The sequence below is a fragment of the Melanotaenia boesemani genome, chromosome 23 (assembly GCF_017639745.1).
Source record: "Melanotaenia boesemani isolate fMelBoe1 chromosome 23, fMelBoe1.pri, whole genome shotgun sequence".
Taxonomy (NCBI): domain Eukaryota; kingdom Metazoa; phylum Chordata; class Actinopteri; order Atheriniformes; family Melanotaeniidae; genus Melanotaenia; species Melanotaenia boesemani.
This window is the reverse complement of record NC_055704.1, coordinates 359,917-381,579: the sequence shown is the minus strand read 5'-3', so window position 1 is coordinate 381,579 and position 21,663 is coordinate 359,917. Positions and strand designations below refer to the sequence as shown.

The following is a 21,663-nucleotide window of genomic DNA, read 5'->3' as shown; positions in this document are numbered from 1 at the left end:
TTTGATTTATGATGATCGCTGTATTTTTAATTGATAAGAAGAGAATTCAGCAGTTGTTAGGTGAACAAGACAAATCTGAACATTTTTGACCAATATTACCCATCCATCTACCTGCTGGGCCCAGTGTCTCTTTGGCACTGTACTGCCTAAGAGACTTCCAGGTGCAGTAAATGTTGATACAATTAATTGAGAATTGAAAAACTAATTTTGAATGGATACGAGTGAAACTGAAACGTGAAAATGAATTAGGGAGCTAATAAAATTACATACAGTTTTGATTTTCTCATCATACACATTCAAACCAGTATATTCAATTTCAAATTATTCCATTCAGATTCTTAAAACAATTATTAAACCCGATTGATTCAGGTTCAAACTGAATGATTCACATTCAAGTATAAAGAAATTCACTTGCTAGTAGGGCGGCACGATTATGACCAAAATAATAATCACGATTATTTTGATCAATATTGTAAGAACGATTATTAATCACAATCGTTCATCATAAAATATGCATTTTTTGCACTAGTTCTAAACAATCTATGTAGCAACAATTTTTGTGAAAAATGAAACATCAAATTAAAATAGATGATAAATAAGTCAAAAAAAATATTGACACAATATTTGAAAGCTTAAATAACTTAACTGAACATTTTACTGCAGAGTGCAACCTCAAAGTGCAACCTAATAGAAATAATTACATCTTATACAGAAAAAAACACCTAGATCTAGGACATTCGGCCTACACGTATACAGTACCAAGTTTGGGCACACTTTTCTATTAAATCAGATGGGATGTGTCCAAACTGTATGCATCAGTATGTGTTGCATCCTCAATTTTGTTGCACATTGATACCATTTTCATCAATGAATACAAGCAGCCAGATAATGATGAACGCTGTGTATTTCTAATTATATCATAAATATAATTAATATTCTAATAATAATGTGCATATAAAACAATTGTTATTTTTGACTGCATTACTTTATTGTTCCATTAGAAGAAAATAATTAAAAAGCAGCTCAATAGTGGTGCGATTTCTTGCAGTGATGAAATGTGTTTTTTTCCGTTCTGTCCCTTCAGACTTTCCGTAGTCAGTTTAGTCAGAATACGGAAAAAGTTCAAACGTTTGTTATGTTTGTTTGTTGTAACGTTTGTTGTCTTTTCTGGCCAAAAAACGTTTTTCTACAAGTATTCTAATCAATTTGTAACAGAACACAGATAATACTGTCCAGGTAAATAGTCGTTGATGGAGAAAGCTGTTTAAAACACTTTAGTTCTTCGCGCATGCTAACTGTTAGCATACCTATGATATTTTCTATTGACGTTAGCCTTGAGCTAACATATAGCTTTCGATCGAACTTTTTTTATCAAGCCTTTTTTATTCTTTCTAAGCATTGCATTATAAACATTGTAGGCAAAGGCACCGCTGCTTCTGAATTGGTCTATTTTACACTGTAGAGAAACCAATTGTCATCCAGTCTTTGATAAAGAGAGAGAGAAAAACAAAAATTATTGTGGGCAAAAAAAACTTATTGCACTCACTGCTTACCAGAATGCTTTTTGTGCATCTCAGTGGTGGAACAACCTCATCATCTAATTGCTTGTTGGAATGGTTGCTTGTAGAGGCTTCATCAAAAGTTTCTTCCACAATAGACTCATCTGTATCGTGCAAATGATCTGACACATCTGGCCCAGTATCATTCTGCCTTAGAACAACATCGAGGTGTGGAGTGGGAGGTTCGTTTTCCATACCATCCTCATCGGTTTCATCACTATCTGGATAATCAACCAGCGAAAATGCTTGAACAGTCATTACCTAAAATAAACAAAATTTGATTAAATATGGATTCAAAAAGGTTGGCATAAGAAACATGACATGATCTGACTAAAAAGCTGCATCCAGATTGCCATTGCAGATGTTTGCAGGGATCAAATCAAATCTATCCTTAAAAACATGTAACAGCTCAGACAGTGTACAATTATGAATGTTAAAATCACCGTTGAGATCATGTTAGTTTGTGCAATAAAAACAATTATAGTAATGACTGGACGGAAGGGCCCCACATGGATCAGAGAGACACGCGAGTGTGTAAAAGAGAGACTACAGAAAGAATGTTTTTGGAAGATCGAAGGACCCCATAAGAACATGACCAGAAACATGCCGGTGTGTGTGACATCACCCAATAAGTTCTCTTCTGCTGATGGACGAGCTTGGTTTTCTTTAACCTGGATTGCAGATAAAGAACTCATTTTAAATCACATCCCAGATCAAAGACTAAATGCATTTCCATCGTCTAACCAACCCACCTTACTGCACCAAGGCCATTTTGCATCACCATAGCTGTAATCAATTTCATCTCCTATGTCTATTTTCTTTATAGAAAAAAGGCACAAATGTGGCTTATTGTCAACTAGGATTTTTTTCATGACACAATTCGGATTTTTGTGGTTGTCATTGACTAATCTTCCGAGAGATCCATCTTCTTCAGATGCATCCAGGCTGAAAAGTATAAGAAAAAATTAAAAAAAAATTTTCCTCGACATTTTTATTGAAAGAGGTATTTTCAAAAGAATATTTGTGCTTCAATTCATTCATCAAATATTAAACCCTTTTCAGGGTTAACTAGGAATTCCTCTAATGTATACAAAATATCCATCTTTCCATGCCATAGATGAAGAACCATCACCATAAGTGATGGTTCTTCCACTCAAAGTCAAAGAGAAAAGTGCTTTCAGTCTCTGTGTATTGTCTTGACTTGCATTCTTTCTGTGTGAGGAGTTTACCCCTGTACTCCAAGACGAAGTCCCCTGCTTCAATGGGGTGTGTGGCAAACACTCCTCTTCCTACAATAATATATAATAATTAAACATTTCACTCTTGGAACTCAAAAGAAAATGGTTGAGTATTTTTCTTAAAGTAAGGTTGAGGTTCTTACGTCTACTCATTGTATTATCTACAGACAATGCTTAGCACTCTCCCAGTTGTGATACACAGTGTACAGGTAAACTGCTTTTGTTAAAATCAGACTTTATGTGGCCAAAAACTGTTTTTGAGACTGACCCATCCACATCAATGTACCACTTAGGTCCTGCTCTGTTCTGTTCCCTTCAGACCACAGGTCTTAATACACAAATATGATTTTTTTGTCATATCTGGTCTTTCTGTGTAACTGTTCACACCACCGTTTTCATTTTCTGTACATAACAGCCCTGAAGTGACTGACATGCATAGAAGATCAATAATAAAACATGTCACACCATGCATGGATCAAAAGATGACCTGCATGCGCAGAAGCAGAATAACATTGACCAGTTACAATAGGATCCCTCAAGTTGCCTTTGAACCGAACACTTCACTGTCCCTCCATCTGTGCTGCTATTTCACCTGTTTGACTTCATTGTCGCATGAAATCCTATTTCGGGTCACTGGACTGTACAGACCGCAGTCAAATTCCAAAAAGACCTAACCCATGTCAGATTTAAAACCACATACGAAAGCGGCCTAAATTTGTGACATGTGACTTGGCCTGTTCAGACAGTCATGAAAGAATCTCACTTGAGTCAGTTAAATGCAAAAATATCTGATTTGGGTCACTTTAGAATCTTCATACTAGAATGCGGCGCTAGGTGGCTGCAAACTGTAGTAGCTCTGTGTCAACTCTCGTAATTTTTGTAATATAGGCGGTTTTTTTAAACATTAGCTGTCAATTGGGTTTGTCCAAGAAGACTTTTCATGCTGGCAGATGCTGTGCTACATGGGGTTTTTCTGCATATCTTCTTTTTTTTTTTTGCTCTCTCAAGACTTGTATGGTGAGTCTCCATGGCAATGAGACTTATTTACCACCGGGATCAACTGATAATGCTCTCCAAATGCAAGATTATCAGTGAAATAACACTTCAAGTCCCAAAGGAGTTGAAAAGAAAGAGAAGAGGATGCAGGGCAGGAGTGAGGCAGAGAGAAAAACGGTGGAGATTTAAACTGTTTCTTCCAACTGTTGTGATGGGTAACGTGAGATCGCTAGCTAACAAAATTTATGAGCTCCAGGTGCTAACTAGGTCTCAGAATGAATACAGAGAGTGCAGTTTTATGTGTTTCACTGAGACATGGCTGCATGAACACATCCCAGACTGTAATGCGTCTGTACACGGCTTCAAGACTGTCCGTGCAGACCGCAATAGACAACTCGGCGGAAAACTAAAGGGAGGTTGTAGTGCTGGTTAACCATATTGGTGTCATCCTGGACATGTCACTGTTAAAGAGAAGATCTGTACAAGAGACATCGAACTGCTAGCTGTGAGTTTTCATCCACATTATTTACCCAGAGAGTTCACGTGTGTTATTCTGGTAGAGGTTTATATAATCCCTGGTACCGCTCCAGACGCAGCCTGTGATGTCATCAACTCTGTAGTTGCCAGGCTTCAAACACAACATCCAAACGCATTTGTGGCGATCTCTGGAGATTTTAATATAACCTCGCTCTCTGCTACTCTACCAACTTTCCAACAGTTCGTCAGCTGCTCCACCAGAGAAAATAAAACGTTGGACTTATTTTATGCAAATATTAAAAATGCATACAGCTCCTCTGCCCTGCCACCTTTAGGAAGATCAGACCATAATCTGGTTCTTCTCACATCCTCCTACAAGCCCATCGTTCAGCAACAACCTGTCATTAGAAAGACTTTTAAAACCTGGTCTAATGAAGCTGAAGATGCTCTGAGAGGATGCTTCGAGGCTACAGACTGGAACGTCCTATGTGAACCTCATGGAGATGACATCAACACCTTGACTGAGTGTGTGACAGATCATATAAACTTCTGTGTGGACAGCACCGTTCCAACAAGAACAGTGAGGTGCTTCCCCAATAACAAACCCTGGATCACCAGTGACCTGAAAAAGCTGCTGAGCATCAAAAAGAAAGCCTTCAGGGATGGGGACAGGAGTTATTGAAGTCAATACAAAAAACAATATAAAACACAAACTAAGAAGTGCAAGGAGGTGTACAGGTTAAAGCTAGAAAGACAGCTTCAGCAAAACAACGGGAGGGATGTGTGGTCAGGATTCAGGATCAGGTTCAGCTCAGCTCCTGCCTCAAACCCAACTGGCCACACACCCTCCATGAGCCCACAGCTTTCCTGTCACACCTCCACTCTGTCACCCTGCAGCTCAGTCAAGGACCTGAACACAGCCTCATCTCCCTCCACATCAGGACTTCCTGAAACCCCCTCTGCCTCCACTCTGTCTGTCTCCTGTAATCAAGTCTTGAAACAACGGGTGAAACTGAACCAGAACAAGGCTGCAGGTCCAGATGGTGTCAGTCCCAGAGTTCTCAAGACCTGCTCAAGACAAATATGTCTGATTCTCCAGCACCTGTTCAACACCAGCCTGAGTCAGAAAAGAATTCCGGTGATGTGGAAAACATCCAACCTTGTTCCAGTGCCTAAAAAACCACAACCAGCTCTGAACCAAATGACTACAGACCAGTCGCCCTGACATCTTACATCATGAAAGTCCTGGAGAGACTCTTATTGGCTCACCTCAACAAGCAAGTGAACACCTTTCAAGACCCATTACAGTTTGCATATCGTAATGGGCTTGGGGTTGAAGACGCCATCATATACCTGCTTCATCCAGATTCTTAAGTACAATAACATTGTGAATTACAAATTTGTAATAATTGGGGTTTGACACTCAGATTGTGAGGAAAAAATTGCATGCAGAAGCAGAAATAGAGAAGGGCTACTTCATGATCCCTGCATCATTTTAAAAATCAAAATGCTTTTAAAATAAAAACCTTAGGTTTTTTTAAAAAATTTTTTATCGCTCTTAACTTTATCCTTTTTTTTTCCATGTGACTTGTTTGGGCTCAATACAGATAAAAATGTCTTGAATTCTTAATTGCAGCTATTCTACCACAACAATAGCCTCTACTTCACTGGACACTTTAGAAGAATATTCTGACAAAGCACTCGGACTATCTCGCCTGGGCTGTAAAGTATCACGTACACTTCCCTCACCATGCCTCTGACAAAAGCAAAAAATAAATAAATAAAAAAAATAAAACATACAAAAACTGTACCCTGCCATTATATCCACAATACTGTTTTGCTTTTGAAATGCGCAAGTTGTGTAAAGGAATCTTCTGCCGCTTACCTTTATAACTGTCAATGAATCTCGACATAAAACCATCCTTGTCAGTGCAAGACAGAATGTATGTCTTTGCATCGTCTACAGGCTTTTTCCTTTTTCTTCTTGTGGACATAGTGGCTCTGTGAACATAATTACAATCATTACTTAGTCAAGGCCAATCTCCCAAAAAAGTTTTTTTTAAAAATAGTACGTCACAAAAAATCAATGTAAAATGAATAAATAAACAAAACAAACAGCCTCTGCTACAGTTCTGTACAGCTGTGCCGAGACATTAACTTGTTAGATGACAGATAACCACACTGTGTGACTGGTGTTTGTGATGAAGAGTAGAAGAGTTTTTAATGATTGTTAGCTTTGTTTTTTCCTAAAGATGTTGCAGGTGGTGATTTGTTCTTAAGGGTGAAGCAGTTATGTCCCCTTTTCTCTCTTTTTATTCTCCCTATCTTTTTCTCGCTCCCCTATTTTCAAGAGAAACTATGTCTAATCAGATCGTTCATTTCTGATTAAATAAATTGTAGCCTGTTGGTATTCACATTTCTTTTGACAGTCCTACATTTAGAGTGAAGGTGTTGCCTACATGGGCTTATACTGAGTTATAATCAAATGGATCTCCTCAATATAATTTCATAGAAGACATCCCTCAATAAATAAACTGTTTTATGCCCGTAACAAGGCTGAATAAAGTATAACCAAACTGTACAGCAGTGCTATTAGCAATTTTCGGCCCAGATATGCATTGTATGAACAACTGACGATTCGTGTGCGTCATTACCTGCCGCACCTTGGTGCAACAGGTAATGCGACTGTGATGGGTGGTGCTCCCCCTCGGGTTCCGCAGCTTCACTGTGCGGAGCAACACTCATGCAGCGGGCGTTGGTGTCCACAGTCCGTCCGGAGCCAGTCTGGAGCGGGACCCACGCATTAAGTGAAATCTAGATACTACACTAATGCTGCATTTCACAAGCAGATTAACACGCTTTAACGCCTTATTTTAACTTAAAAGTGCATCCACAGCGACGTCCTCTTTGATTTAGACCAGCTGACTCCCAGTAAACATTTAGTAAATATTCAGTAAAACTTAAATGGCCTACACGCACATCGATAAACTTTAAGTGAGCTGCCGATAGTTTAAGCTAGTCCAAACGTGTACTTTAGCTTCAGGGCTGCTAGCGCTAGCTTCTGGCTAAACTCCATCTGCGACTCATGCCCTGTCTTGCTCACAAAACACTACCGACTCCACTTCTAACGACACGACCTAACTGCACCGCTCTCCCTCATGTCCGTGGTGACATGTTATTTGGCTATGCCTACAGTAATATTATGTCGCTAGTGTTCGCTTCGTGGCAGCCAATATATATTGTAATAAATTGGGTTACAAACATCACGATATAACACCAAAATATAAACTCATTAAAAGCCATAAATGCATTGATTCAACCTATTGCATGCAGAGGTTGGTAAATGTGAAAGAAATACTCACTCCATCTCATTCTCTTCTTCGTTTTTTCCCGTAATCTTCTTTGTAAACTTCCTGTAATGTTCGTACAGTTGATCAATTTGATTGGCCAAAGATTTCAGATTCCCGCGGTGTGTATCAGAAATTGCGGGAAGTGTATATCCTGACTTCCGGTGTGAATCGGCTGGATGATACACACCTTCACACACGTACTCACATTTTGCTACCGTAGGGGTCAATTTTAGGAGATGAAAAAAAAAGCGATGGTAGCATCAGGGGAAGCTGCTGAGCTCATTTTAATTGAAATCGGAGTGAGGCCCATCATTTTGGGCCCCACTCCGATTTTGGATCTCCTTAGGTGAGTGTGCTCCCACCGATGGGGCCCCTCAGTGGTGGAAATGTAAGGACACACACACACACACACACACACACACACACACACACACACACACACACACACATATATATATATACATTGCAGCAGACGTCACAGACGCGTTCCACTGCGTTCGAATGCTTGCCGCCGCCATATTGAGTACCTGCACTGAGTACCTGAACCACACAGGTAGTCGGAGATGAGGTCCCTGTCATTCCTCTGCTGCGCATCCCCTTCCCCCTGCTGGTCGCTGTTGTCCTCCTCCTGTCTGTCCTCTCCTCGGTCCTCCTGGTCGCTGTTGTCCTCCTCCTGTCTGTCCTCTCCTGCTTTTCCTGTCCCTTTTTCTTTTCAGGGCCTGAGTTCGTGCCATTTGATGAATCCTCTTCTGCTTGTTGGGAGAACTTAGATGAGGACATATTGTTGGAACATAGTCTGGACTTAGTGGGTTCTGGCTTTCTGCTCCTGATGAGACAGAGGTTTCAGTTAATATTACTCCACCTGTTTTCCAGGCAGCTACAACCAAGTAACCAGATGAATGAAATATCTTAAGTTGATCTAAGCACAATAAACTATCAACATTGACCTTCCACCCGAAGTTAACAGAAACTGAAAACTATAAATGCTGCTAGTGCACAGAAGTGTCCGTAAATAAAACAACAGGGAAACGATTAAAATATCCGCTGCTGTTTTACCGATCGTCAGTTATTATTAAGACAGCACAGACTGCAGAGGAGCGTCCTTTGGCAGCTTAGCTTGTTGTGGTGTAAGCTAACTTTTGTTGCTGTAGACCGATATGTAAGCTAAGCTAACAACTACTATCTCTGTTGAAAGATCTTCATATGAAATGCTAATCAAATGCATTTGTTGCACAAAGGGTCTAATCGGATTTAATCTAATCACTTACTTCTCTGAAAAGTTTGTTCATCAAACCCCGCTAGCTAAAGCTAGCTCTCCTAGCTTGCATTGAAACTCACCTGATATGAAATGTACACTGCACAGACGGCTACTTGCAGTCGGCGTCCAGTTAACCCTCCTGATCGCTGAAAGCCATCTCTGACGACGTTCTTCTTCCTTTGGTAATCGATAAAAAGCTATATCTCCATCTCCTTTCTTTTTGTCGCACCCAACTGCACAGCATTTTGACGGCATCTCCGACTACCTGTGTGGTTCAGGTACTCAGTGCAGGTACTCAATATGGCGGCGGCAAGCATTCGAACGCAGTGGAACGCGTCTGTGACGTCTGCTGCAATGTATATATATATATATGTATAGCTCATGAAATGTACTGTAATATTGATTAATGCCTTTTATAATGTTTCATTAAAGAAACGATGACTTTCTGTCATCTATCACAGATAGACAGTTATTCTACATCCACCACAGAGGAAAACCTAATTCTAACCTAAACCTAAAAGCCAAGGTATTAGTTGGCCAAAAGAAAGCTAATGAAGTACTCATGGATTTTCATGCCAGCAGCTCTGGTGCACACTGTGGCCAAAAGAAGACAAAACCATCAATCTCACAGAGGTTTTACTGACCTGGAATGTTGAAGCATAACTTTGTGGGTCATTTTTGTTTTTTATGTTAAATCTGTACAATGTTTATATCTGACAAAGTTAACTACAAAATACAAACTCCACATAAAAATATTTATAAATCAGATGGAGATTTAATGCATTTTAAAATCTTCTGTAATCTAACATTATGAATCTTATTTCCTCTCAGGTGAGTCAGTGTGTGCCAGGCCAGCACCGTCAGGATCAAACAAGGAGTACACACCAGTAAAGGTAAGAACTCTTTCCTCTTTTACAATGACAGGAAATAGTTTATGTAAGTCACACCATCAACTTCAATACAAAGTTATGAAATTACATTGCTCCTTTTTTTTTTAAAGGTAACTCAGCCTTTTGAACTTCTTGGCATGGATCAGGTGGGAAAAGTCAAAACTACGTTTGGTGGATATCAGTATGTACGTGTACTCATCGATTACTTCACCAAGTTTATGCCTTGAAGAGCAAAAGTGCTGAGGAGGTGACCCAGTGTCTTCTGAAGTTTGTTTATCAGTTTGAGGCCCCAAAACGGGTCCTCGCTGATCAAGGGAAGGAGTTTGTGAACGAAGTAAGTATAACTGATCACAAGTCAAACCCTACACTCACATTATAATGTTTTCAGACAATAAATGATAACTATTGTCTAACACTGTACAATTTTGCTTCATCTAATGAAGTTTTAATAGCAATATTTATATTTAAATTTCATTATGATATAGATCAATAAAAAGGTGTGTGAAATGCTGGGACTGCGCCCCGTACCACCCCAGACAAATGGGTTGGTGGAAAAAATGAATGAGGTATCACTTCTCTTTTATTTCTTTCTTTTATTATTTTTAGTATCTTGAAGTTGCCTTATCTTCACCATTATTGTTACGTGTTTTTACATCACATTTCAATTTTCTGTTCATTTTCCATTTAGAGCACTTTCTAAACTGGTCCAGAGCAAACCAGAGGAGTGGGACAAACATTTAGATGCAGTTTTATTTGGCCTCAGAACCAAGCGTCAGGTGACAAACAAATTATCCCCATTTTTCATGATGTTTGGCAGAGAAGCCAGAAATCCATCCGAAATCCCTGAGGACTACAGGGTGAGGCTCGGTCACAAACATATTAAAGCATGAACTTTTTTTATTAAGTACAATTATTAAAGACTTAAGTTTACCTTATATTTATTTCAAAGGTTGACAACAGTGTGGAGGACAATTTGTCTATCGAGGAGGCCACGGAAAACATTTTGAAAAGGGATGAAGCAATTTAGAATGTGTTGTCTCCCAAATATAATAAAAACACACAAAAAACACAGACCAAGCCACTGTTAATTTCCATGTTGGGATGAAAGTGTGGCGACTTAATGTAAGGAGCCAACAGCGAAAAGGAGGAAAGTTAGACCCAAACTACGTGGGGCCCTACACTATTGTAGTGATCACAGGATAAAGTGTGGATCTCCAAGACAGCCAAGGTGTGGTCACACCAAAAATAAACATGGATCATGTAATGTGCTACACAGAGGAGAAACCCAGGGTGCCTCGGAAGTGCGATGAAGTTCCACCCACTGTGTCGCCGGTTCCACCTGCCAGTCCTGTGTTCACGGTTCCACCTGCCGGTCCTGTGTTCACGGTTCCACCCGCCGGTCCTGTGTCTGAAAAAACTGAAAAAATAAAAACATTTTAATGCCGCATTACAGATGTGAAAGATGCATGGGAAGGGAAAAACACAGGCGTGCTTGTCTCCAAAATTGGGCCTACACAAATATTCTTTGGTGACATTTTCAACACTGTTCCTCAAAAAGAAATAGAAAGTGAGGTAAGATGTCCAAATACATTGAGAACTTTAACTTCACTTTGTAATTTGAACTTAAGTTTTCTTTTTTTTAATATATATAACAGGTTATCAATGCATACCTGGCCCTGTGTCACAGTCTGTCCTGCCACTCCTCCAGCACTCCCCTGATCCTCCACACCTGTCCCTGATCCCAGCTCTCCAATCAACCCAACCTGTCACACCTGTCCCCCATTGACTCACCAGTCCTTATATACACCAGCACCACAGTCCCTCCCTGTCAGATTTTAAATCTGTATGCTTCATGGACTCATCCCTTCTCCGTTCCTGTCCCTCCAACCGTCTCCTTCTGTTCGGTTTGAGTAAGACCTTTTCCCTTGTGTTCAGTCTTGAGAATAAAGTATAGTTAACCTGTCGATGTCTCTGTGGAGTCCATATGTAACACCCTGCTGGTGAGAAAATTCAGCACAGAAACACTCAAAGGGCCTTTGTCATTGACTCCTTTGAAATGAAACATATGGCAGTGGTCATCTAATTTATATTCACATGCATAAATTCATTGTTGTACTTTTGCTTTAGCAGTTTGCTGAGTGCATCCTCAGTGGCTCTCACGTAGCATTTGACAACTCAGTAATAACTATAAATGCTATTAGAGAACAGATTGCTGTCTCCTCCTGGAAAACACAGGTATCTTCATGAAATATTATACATACTGTCCTCACACAGATGGTCCTGAAACTTGATATATTTTACTAAAACCACATCAGATAATCTAAAAAGATTTAATACACATTAATATTTATACACTTCTTTTTTCTCTTTTAACTTTTTTTTTGATGTTATGTAGACCAGAGGTCCCCAACCCTGGTCCTCAAGGCCCACTATCCTGCAGGTCTTAGATGTCTCCCTGCTGCAACACACCTGATTCAAATGAATGGCTCAGTTGCAGACTTGTGCAGAGCCTGTCAGAGAGCCGTTTAATTTGAATCAGGTGTGTTGCAGCAGGGAGACATCTAAGACCTGCAGGATAGTGGGCCTTGAGGACCAGGGTTGGGGACCTCTGATGTAGACGACTTGACTGGCCTTTGTCACGGTTCTGCTGCTTGTCTTTCCCTTTCCTGGCCTTTAGGTGGGGCTGTGCAGGCTTCAGGAAGCCTTGGGCTGAGTCCGGTCTGCTCCTGCTCCGCAGCTGTTTTCCATCAACCTTCATCAAGCCTCCCTTTAAGAGGACTGCAGGAGCAACCAGACCTCACCAGATTGTCTCACTGTTTCTGTGGTAAAACAGGCCGCCTCCAGTATTACTTCCAGTCGAGTACTCTGACCCTGCCTTGCCTTTTTCCTCCCTCCTAGCAGTGCTAGGCTAGCACTGCTGCTCCAGAACTTCCGTTTGCCTCCACCTCCAGTCTTCCTCCACCGGTCGCCCGCTTGTTACCTTCACCTACCTGCCTGCTCGCCTCCCCCCCTCCAGCTCTGGTACTGCAGCAGCTGCCTTCCCCTCCACTCAGGATTTCCACCTGGATTCAGTAAGCCACCCACTAAGATTGGATAATTGGATATTTTTGATCCGGACTGCCACTTATCATTCTCCTCTCCTCCCAGAGATCCAGAAACCCCGGACCCTCCCCAGTTCTCACCACTCTGACTCCAGAAAAGTTTGTTTCTGTTTCTACAGTGTTCACGTCTGCTTTTTGGGTCCTGCTTCACCTTATTCAGACAGCTGGACTCAGCCGTGACAGCCTTTGCCATTTTTGTGGGCTCATGGATGGTGACACTCACTGTATGTTAAGTATAGTAAAACCATTATAATTTTTAAGATTACATTAACATAGGATGTAACAAACTTTAGGATAACAAACTGCTGTGATAGTTGTTTTCAGACATGATTATTTTTAAAAGGTGGCTAATGGTTTGATTTGTTTTTTGTCTAACACAGATTGGATGTGATGTATCACCAGAACTGCCTGAAAAAGACATTCAAGGGGAAAAAGGGAAAGTTTGTCTGTGAAGCGTGTCAGTAAAAAAACTTCAGTTATTTTTTCATTGGCTGTTTAGGACAGATCACTTTTACCTGTTTAAAGGCACTGAGTTTTAGAGTGTGTAAAGATGAGTATTTACTTTTGGATTGTTTTTTTTTATTTTTTTTTTTTTACATTAAACTGTGTGTGTGTGTGGTTTCTGAAAGATTTAGTAAAACAATAAATTTTCTAAAAATACTTCAGGAGTTTGTTATGCACTAAACAACAAACACCATAAGAATAACTGATAAACATATGTAACATGCAAATATCTGAAGTTAAAGAAAAGCAGAATGAGGAAATGTGACTAATTGTAAAGAAGGGTTTTGGCAGACAAAGCCACTTTCTGAAGCCTAATTCCACCTTAAAGGGTGGTGGGGTGGATGCAGGGAAGTAGATGTCATTCATCTGTAAAATATGTCTCACCTGAACAAACTGGAGCCGTTTCAAGCAACATTTTTTATTTTATTGACAATTACAGGCCCATGATCAGCTACTGATATGTTAAACGATTATTCTGAGACCAAATTCCACCTTAAAAGAATAAGTGAGTGTGTGTGTGTGTGTGTGTGTGTGTGTGTGTGTGTGTGTGTGTGTGTGTGTGTGTGTGTAAGGTACTACTTGGCCAGTAATGTGCACAGTTTAACTCTTGATTAATATCAGACCACTTTAATGTAGATTCTGCATCTTATTAACAAGAAATGTACTCTAATAATAATAAATAATAATAAAAAGTAAATAAAATAAGTCATGAACATCAGTTGAAATTAAACTTTGTAAATCAACACACACATCATGTCCTTACTGGACTTTACACACTTTCAATAAACAAGCATGAGACCAACATGAAACCTGAACAGCAGCAACAAGCCTGGATATCGTTTCTGGTTACAGCACGTCTTCATCTGCAGGGTTAATAAATCCCTTAAAGCATTTCTCTGTTAATTTAGACCAGGGCTACTCAATTCGGTCCTACGAGGGCCGCAATCCAGCAGGTTTTCCATGTATCCCTGCACCAACACACCTGAGTCAAATTAGGTGGCTCTAACAGCCAATCAGGTTCTACAAAATGACTCATTAATTTGACTCAGGTGTGTTGGTACAGGAATACATGGAAAACCTGCTGGATTGCGGCCCTCGTAGGACCGAATTGAGTAGCCCTGATTTAGACATATTGTCACCTGCATTCTCGTACTATGTCTGTTTTACACCGAGAGGAGGAGCCGCAGACACAGAGAAGCTAAGCGGAACGACACCGACAGGCAGCTCCCGCAGCCGTATGATCAATTTTTGGCAGACATTCACTTTATGCCACAACACCTGGCTTATCAATCTCTGAGGTTCCAAACGCTGAGGAGACAGCGGCTTTTTAGAGGAGATTCTGTAGTGATTGTGCAACGTTACATTTTCACAACAAAATTAGGGAAAACATCACATCAGCATCAACTTGTGTTGGATTACATTTAACTTTTAGAGATTTTGGGAAACAAACGTCTGGCAGGGTAACTGCTGAAGGAGCTCGGAGTGTGAGAGAAGGACGGAGCAGACCTTCAACATCACAGGTAAGCTGTATTTCCCTTTCTTTATATAGATGCTTTTAATAGCCGTGCAAAAAGCAGACTTTAAAGTTAATCATAAACTACAACCAGAAGGAAACGTCTCAGTCTGCAGCTGCAGAGGAAAAACCACAACCTGCAGGACCTTAGACACCAAGCTGGTTTCTGATGCATCAGACGCCCACAGCCAGCAGATGGAGCCCTCTGATTGGGTCAAATGATTCAGAAAAGCAAACCATTTTCATGCATTTGGGTCAAAGTTGGCTCGATGATTCATGAGGCCTCGCTTTCACCATCCCCACCCATAGTGTTGTTTATGTTCTGTTTATTTTTTTTTTTTTATATAATTCATTGTTTTTACACCATCATCCCAAAACAAATTCATTTTTTGTGCAAACTTGTTTGGCAATAAAGGCACATTCTTATTCTGAAACAGTTTATTTCGCTGAGATGCTGAATAAAAATAAGTATCCAGTCAGCGACCAAGTAATCAGCTTTGTTTGTTAGAAGATAATAATCTCCTGCTTAAACAATTGAAAATAAAATATACAGAACATAAACTGTATAGCAAGAGGATCAAGTATTTAGTGATATTCAGTGAGACCAGTAAGTAAATTAAATCTAGGAGATAAACATAAACATATATGAAAAATCCAGGTGTGCATATGCATATACATTTATACATTTAACCATCAGTTAAAGTAAAGTGAGGAAAGAGTCATCTCAATGAAATAAGAAAGTTTTTAAGGCTTTTGAGTCTAAAGACCACTGAGGTTGGAGCTGTGTTATAAAGATCTTGTAGAAACACTGTGAAGTTCGGCTTGCTGTCAGCCCTTTTCCTTTTATGAATGTGAAATTTCCCTGAGCAACTACTAACAGCAGGTCGTCGCTCACTCTCCTGTGAGATCCTGCTCAACTGTCGCACATCGTATGACGTCATCGATCAGCGCTAATGTAGTTCTGCGCTGCGCTTCTCTTTATTGTCGTGTTTTCCAGTACAGTTCACGTCAGTAAATTGTAAAAGTATTCTTCAGACAAAGCAAACGACTCTTCTTCGCCCAGACTCAGAGGACACGGAGATAAGTGTTGAATCAATCTATCGAGTGCTTATTGGGATTAAAGTAAGTTAAAAACATAATGGGTGGACAAAATTACTGTCAAAAGTAAAACCGGGAGTAAATTTGGTTGGCTTCTTTTTTGTTTGTTTGTTTGTTTTTTTCCTGTGTAACACAATAGATATTTATATTATAATTCTCTGGTTTAAAAGGTGTCCCTATATAAAGTAGTAAAGCCTAATTTGTTGTACATCAATACATCCATATTTTTTATTATAATGTAGATAGAAAATGGTACAGAATGTAGATTTTACTCAGTATTTTGATAGCCATTGTCATTTTAAAACACCAAACAACAAAAACTAACACGATCACAGACTGAGACCTGCGTTTGTAACTATGAGAGACTAATGATGGAATTAAGCTTTGTTTAAATCCTGCATATTTACATTATAAATGTATATTAATATACACCGTGCCTTTTTAAAAAAAATAAACTGAAAATCAAACGTAGAAACAAACGTTCCTGATCCTCTGCTAAGGCTGCAGGTCAGTGGAGAAAGAGGATTTACATGCTTTGGTTTCTGTAAGGATTTTGTTCTAATTTTCACAATCAATACCTAAAATGTTGCACAACATATCTGAACATGTTTCAGGGCATTGTGCAGTTTACACGAAGACATGGACAAGATGATGGTGAAACTGGACCTGACTGAAGCTGGAGAACTGGAGGTGAACTGGTGGTGGTAGCAGTAACAGAGGAGCTGTGGAACCACACACTTCACAGCATTTTCCTACAGCCAGTCTGTCAGCGGTTTACTAAGCCTTTTGTTCTTGTTGCTGCTCATGTGGAATATATATGGGAAAATATTGCATGTTTACTGGTGAGTTATCAGTCTGAAGTTCCCTTAGATAAAATATGTCCACAACCACACAGAAACAACTTATTTTAGAATTATTAACCACTGTAATGAGGTGTAGATTTATTTATTCACCTTCTTCCTCTTTTTACAGAAAGTTTCTAGAACTGTCAGCATGAAGAGGATCGCGAGGAGACCAGAATGCCTGTAAACCCTGAGGTGGTTGGATGTGTACACACCAAAAACAATATTTTAAGCAGCTCAGTACAACCTTATAAATATTTAGCTTACAGCTAGTACAGAATCAATACAGTACAGAATGCAAGTATGACGGCTACGTCCCACAATGCACCACGTGGGATGACGTGATTTCCCAAGTTCTCTTAATTGTTACAACCTGGGACCCGGGACCCCCCCACCCGGATGCTTTAAACATTCAGAACCACTGTGATAAATATCCACACATTGTCCCTATTTTAGGAAAAAATGGTAAGGCTGTATGTTAAACTTTATGGAGCCACTGCCTTAGTTAAAATATGTCTGCAAACACAGACACAAACAAAAAACAGCTGTACAAGCCGCTGTAATGTGGTGTTTCAAAAGTTTGTCAAAATATTTTTCTCACATGATCTAAATTTTATCTGTTTGTGATATTGGCTGTTTTAGCGTGAGGTAAAAAGGATCCACAGGAATCTGGAGGATGGGCACAAATACAGAGGAAATGAGAGGTAAGACATCTGTAACCATTTAATAGTCTGTAAGTTGATTACAAGACATGTATTTTCTATGCAGCATCACCTTCAGTAGTTATATATTCATCAGATCACAGACTAATGATGCTTTAGTCCATCTTAAATTGACTCAGATAAAAAAAAATAATGGCACTTTGATTTTACATATTCACTAACGAATTTTCAGAGTAGATTTTGTATGTTTCATGTTTCATGTTGCTTTGTTGTGTTTTCTGTGATGTAATCTGCAGGTTCACGTCTGAGCACAACTCCGGTTTAAGGTTACTTCTAAAAATAATGCTTATCTCTCCAAAGAAAGACAATTTGTTGAAAAGATCTTTCACATATTAATGTGTCGCTTTTTGTGTTCGTAGGAGCAACACATACTTTGAGAACATCAGGAGGGAATCTAACAGGTCAGAAGACAAAGTGGAAGAGGATCGGAGGAACAAAGCTCAACAACCGAAGACATAGAGTGAGTTGAATCACTTATAGATTTATTTATTTTTAAGATCCTTTAGAATGCATCGGATTTGTGATTTGCTTTTCATTACATTGTTGTAGTCAGCAGTTTTATCTCTGGATACAACAACTGAAATGTGTGTATGAACTGTGCATAAAGATGAAGTTTCTGGCAGTAAAAATGTTTTATTTTGTTCATTTTTTAATGTATACATTTAAAGTGTTCTCATTGACCTATAAATGTCATTCTCCATTGAGAGTAATATCTAATGTTTTCTGTTAAAGCTTTTAAATTCACGCCGATCTGCTGCTCGCTCATCTTAACCAATGAGGAGTACAGATACCTGGAACGGGCGCCTGCATGCATGATGAGCGATGAGGAGACGGACACTGAAGACAAAGACGTGTGGAAAGCATGTCCACCAGAATGGAGGACAACAAGACTCACAGACATGTTAGAAAGGTGTCAGCACCACCTCGTTGTCCTACAAAAGATGTCCTCCAGGATGGTGCACCGGAGAGCGCCCAGTGGTGTATATAGCCAGAGGCAGCCGCTGAGGGGAAACAGATCCGTTTATTTAAAATAAAACTGTGTGTTTTAATTAAGAAAAAAGAAAAACATTGGTCTGTTCTTCATGTCTGACATGTTTTCATTCAGCTATGCAGTTATGTAGATGCACCTGATTTATTAGACTGCTTTATTCTGTTCTGTTCCCACTGTTCAGTTAATAATGCTGATATTCTTTAAACAGTTTAATCTGACAGTGTCATTTTATAAATGCTTGCTGAAACAGTAACGTTTAATTTGGTCAAATGATTTGTACAACATGATGGTGGTACAAAAACCAAGATTAAAGACTGTCACATTATAACTATTGTGATGTTTGAAACTGACTGGGTGACGTGGTGTTGGCCAACTGGCAGCTGCTTCTACCTTGGCTGGTCCATGGATACACCGTCAGGGGATATTATGTGCCCGAGAAACGAGGTCGACCGACGGTGGAATTCACATTTCTCGGCTTTAACATAAATTATTCTGTAACAGTTTAAGTAATACGAGGACATGTTCCTGGTGGGAGTTAATATCTTTGGAAAAGATCAGGATGTCGTCCAGGTAGACAAAGACGTGTTTACCAACCATGTCCCTGAGGACGTCGTTCACTAGCGCCTGGAAGACAGCTGGCGCGTTGGACAACCCAAACGGCATAACGAGGTATTCATCATGCCCTGTGGGCATGTTGAATGCGGTTTTCCATTCGTCCCCTTCCTTGATGCGAACAAGATGATATGTGTTTCTACGATCCAGTTTGGTGAAGAACGTGGTCGAAGACGGTATTCATGAGGGGCAGGGGGTAACGATTCTTCGCCGTTATGTCGTTGAGTCCCCTATAGTTAATGCAGGGTCGTAAGGAACCGCCTTTCTTTTCTACATAAAAGAATCCGGCTCCTGCCGGGGATGAGGAATGACGAATAATCCCTGCTTTAAGGAATTCCTCTATGTACGTCGTCATAGCCTGGTTCTCTGGGCCGGACAAGGAATACAATCGTCCTCTTGGAGGGAACGTTCCTGGTAACAGATCAATGGAGCAGTCGTAAGGGCGGTGAGGTGGAACAGACGTGGCACGGTGCTTGTTAAAGACCTCCCTGAGGTAGTGGTAAACTGGGGGAACTTCAGGCAGATTGGGGTAATCATCGATCCCAGACCTGGAGTTCCTGGGAGCTGAAGCTGCGGTACAGAGGCAGGTGGATGAGCAGTCTGGTGACCATCCCAATATCTCCTTACGGATTCAGTCAATGTGTGGGTTATGCATAGCCAGTCATGAGGCTCTGAGAATGTCTGGAACTTCTGGTGAGTGTATTAATAGAAAAGAAACAGATTCCATGTAAACAATGAGAAGATTTATAAAAACCACACTTTAGCTGAAATGTTTACTTGTCTCTACTTTTGGTGTAAAGCTGATATGGATATTAGTTACTACAATTAGAAAACAATTTATTCAATAATTCATTCAACTTCCTCTCAACGTCTTGTCTCTTTCATCCTTGGTAGATGAAACTTGACGTTCAGTTTGAAGATGGTAACATGGCTAACTCCTGATGATGCTGCTGCCTGGTTTGAGGAACACCAGCTTGAAGTTGCCCTGTGGGACCTTTTTTCCATCAATCAAACATAGCAAATGTGCTTGGAGCAGCCACCATCTGACTGCTGCAGCAGGTCTATGATCGGAAAGGTTTGTTCATTCATTCATTATTTACAGCTTAGTCCATGACGGGTCGCAGGTAAGCTGGAGCCTATCTCAGCATTAACAGGTGACAGGCAGGTACACCTGGACAGGTCACCAGTCCATCGCAGGGCCGACTCACTCCTCAGGAGAATTTAAAGTGACCAATTAACCTAGCATCATGGCTTTGGATGGTGAGAGGAACCCGGAGTACCCGGAGAGAACCCACATATACACAGGGAGAACATGCAAACTCCACACAGAAAGGCCACCGCCCCCCAGGTTCAAGCCGCCCCCCAGTCGAGGTTTGAACCAGCGACCTTCTTGCTGTGAGGTCAATTTCATTAAATATGGAGGATTAATATAATGATTCTGTTAGTTTAGTTTCACAATCATGCCTTTGTGGATCAATTTCCATTAAACTACATAGAGATACAATCGATGAGGATGAAGTATTAAATCAGATGTGTGAAGGATTTCCTTGCAGATATGCCTGTGAGTGGAGGATGTGTGAAGCAGACTCTTCATGTTTAATCTTTATCCAATTCAATCAATTAGCCATCACCTGAGATGGAAGGAGTGGGGGAAGTGATATCTCCACTCCACTCAGAAACATCATCCAAAAATATCAACCATCTTTAGCTGAGTTATGAGATCTGACATGTCTCTGTCATAAATCTGATTATGTTTATACTGAGCCTCTTCTCCTCCAACTGTCTGACCAGGAGATAGATTTCTGTTCATCCTGAAGATTTGTTTCCTGTCTGTGTTTAGATATATGACAGTGGGTGGTAAATTAGATTTAAATTTAATATTGTAATCATGCTTTAATGACTGATTACGGTTATGAAATGAAAAGTTTAAACAACTTTGAGCAGCTACAGCTCTGATGGTGACAAAGAAGTGACACAGGATAGCTTGAAACACCAAAAAACATGTCAGATGTTGAAACTGAGACATTTTACCATTTCATGGAAAATATGAGCTGATAGTGAATCTGATGGCAGCAACACATCTGTAAAAAGTAGTTCCAGGGTGATGTTCAGCACGGTGTAAAAAGTAGTTCCAGGGTGATGTTCAGCACGGTGTAAAAAGTAGTTCCAGGGTGATGTTCAGCACGGTGTAAAAAATAGTTCCAGGGTGATGTTCAGCACGGTGTAAAAAATAGTTCCAGGGTGATGTTCGGCACGGTGTAAAAAGTAGTTCCAGGGTGATGTTCGGCACGGTGTAAAAAGTAGTTCCAGGGTGATGTTCGGCACGGTGTAAAAAGTAGTTCCAGGGTGATGTTCGGCACGGTGTAAAAAGTAGTTCCAGGGTGATGTTCGGAACGGTGTAAAAAATAGTAGTTGACCATCATTCTTTGTCACAGGCATACAGAGATTCCTCCTGATTCTCTGAAATTTTTGGGCGTGCACCAATACCAATCTGATATTATATTCTGTAGAT

General features: G+C 40.2%; 1 long non-coding RNA gene across 1 annotated transcript; it reads left to right on the top strand.

Moving 5' to 3' along the window:
• The first annotated feature begins 17,205 nt into the window (after window positions 1–17,205).
• Window positions 17,206–17,808, top strand: LOC121634767. The gene is made up of 3 exons (XR_006009289.1): window positions 17,206–17,291; window positions 17,469–17,530; window positions 17,785–17,808. It is a non-coding gene; the product is annotated as an uncharacterized LOC121634767 (long non-coding RNA).
• Window positions 17,809–21,663: the final 3,855 nt, after the last annotated feature.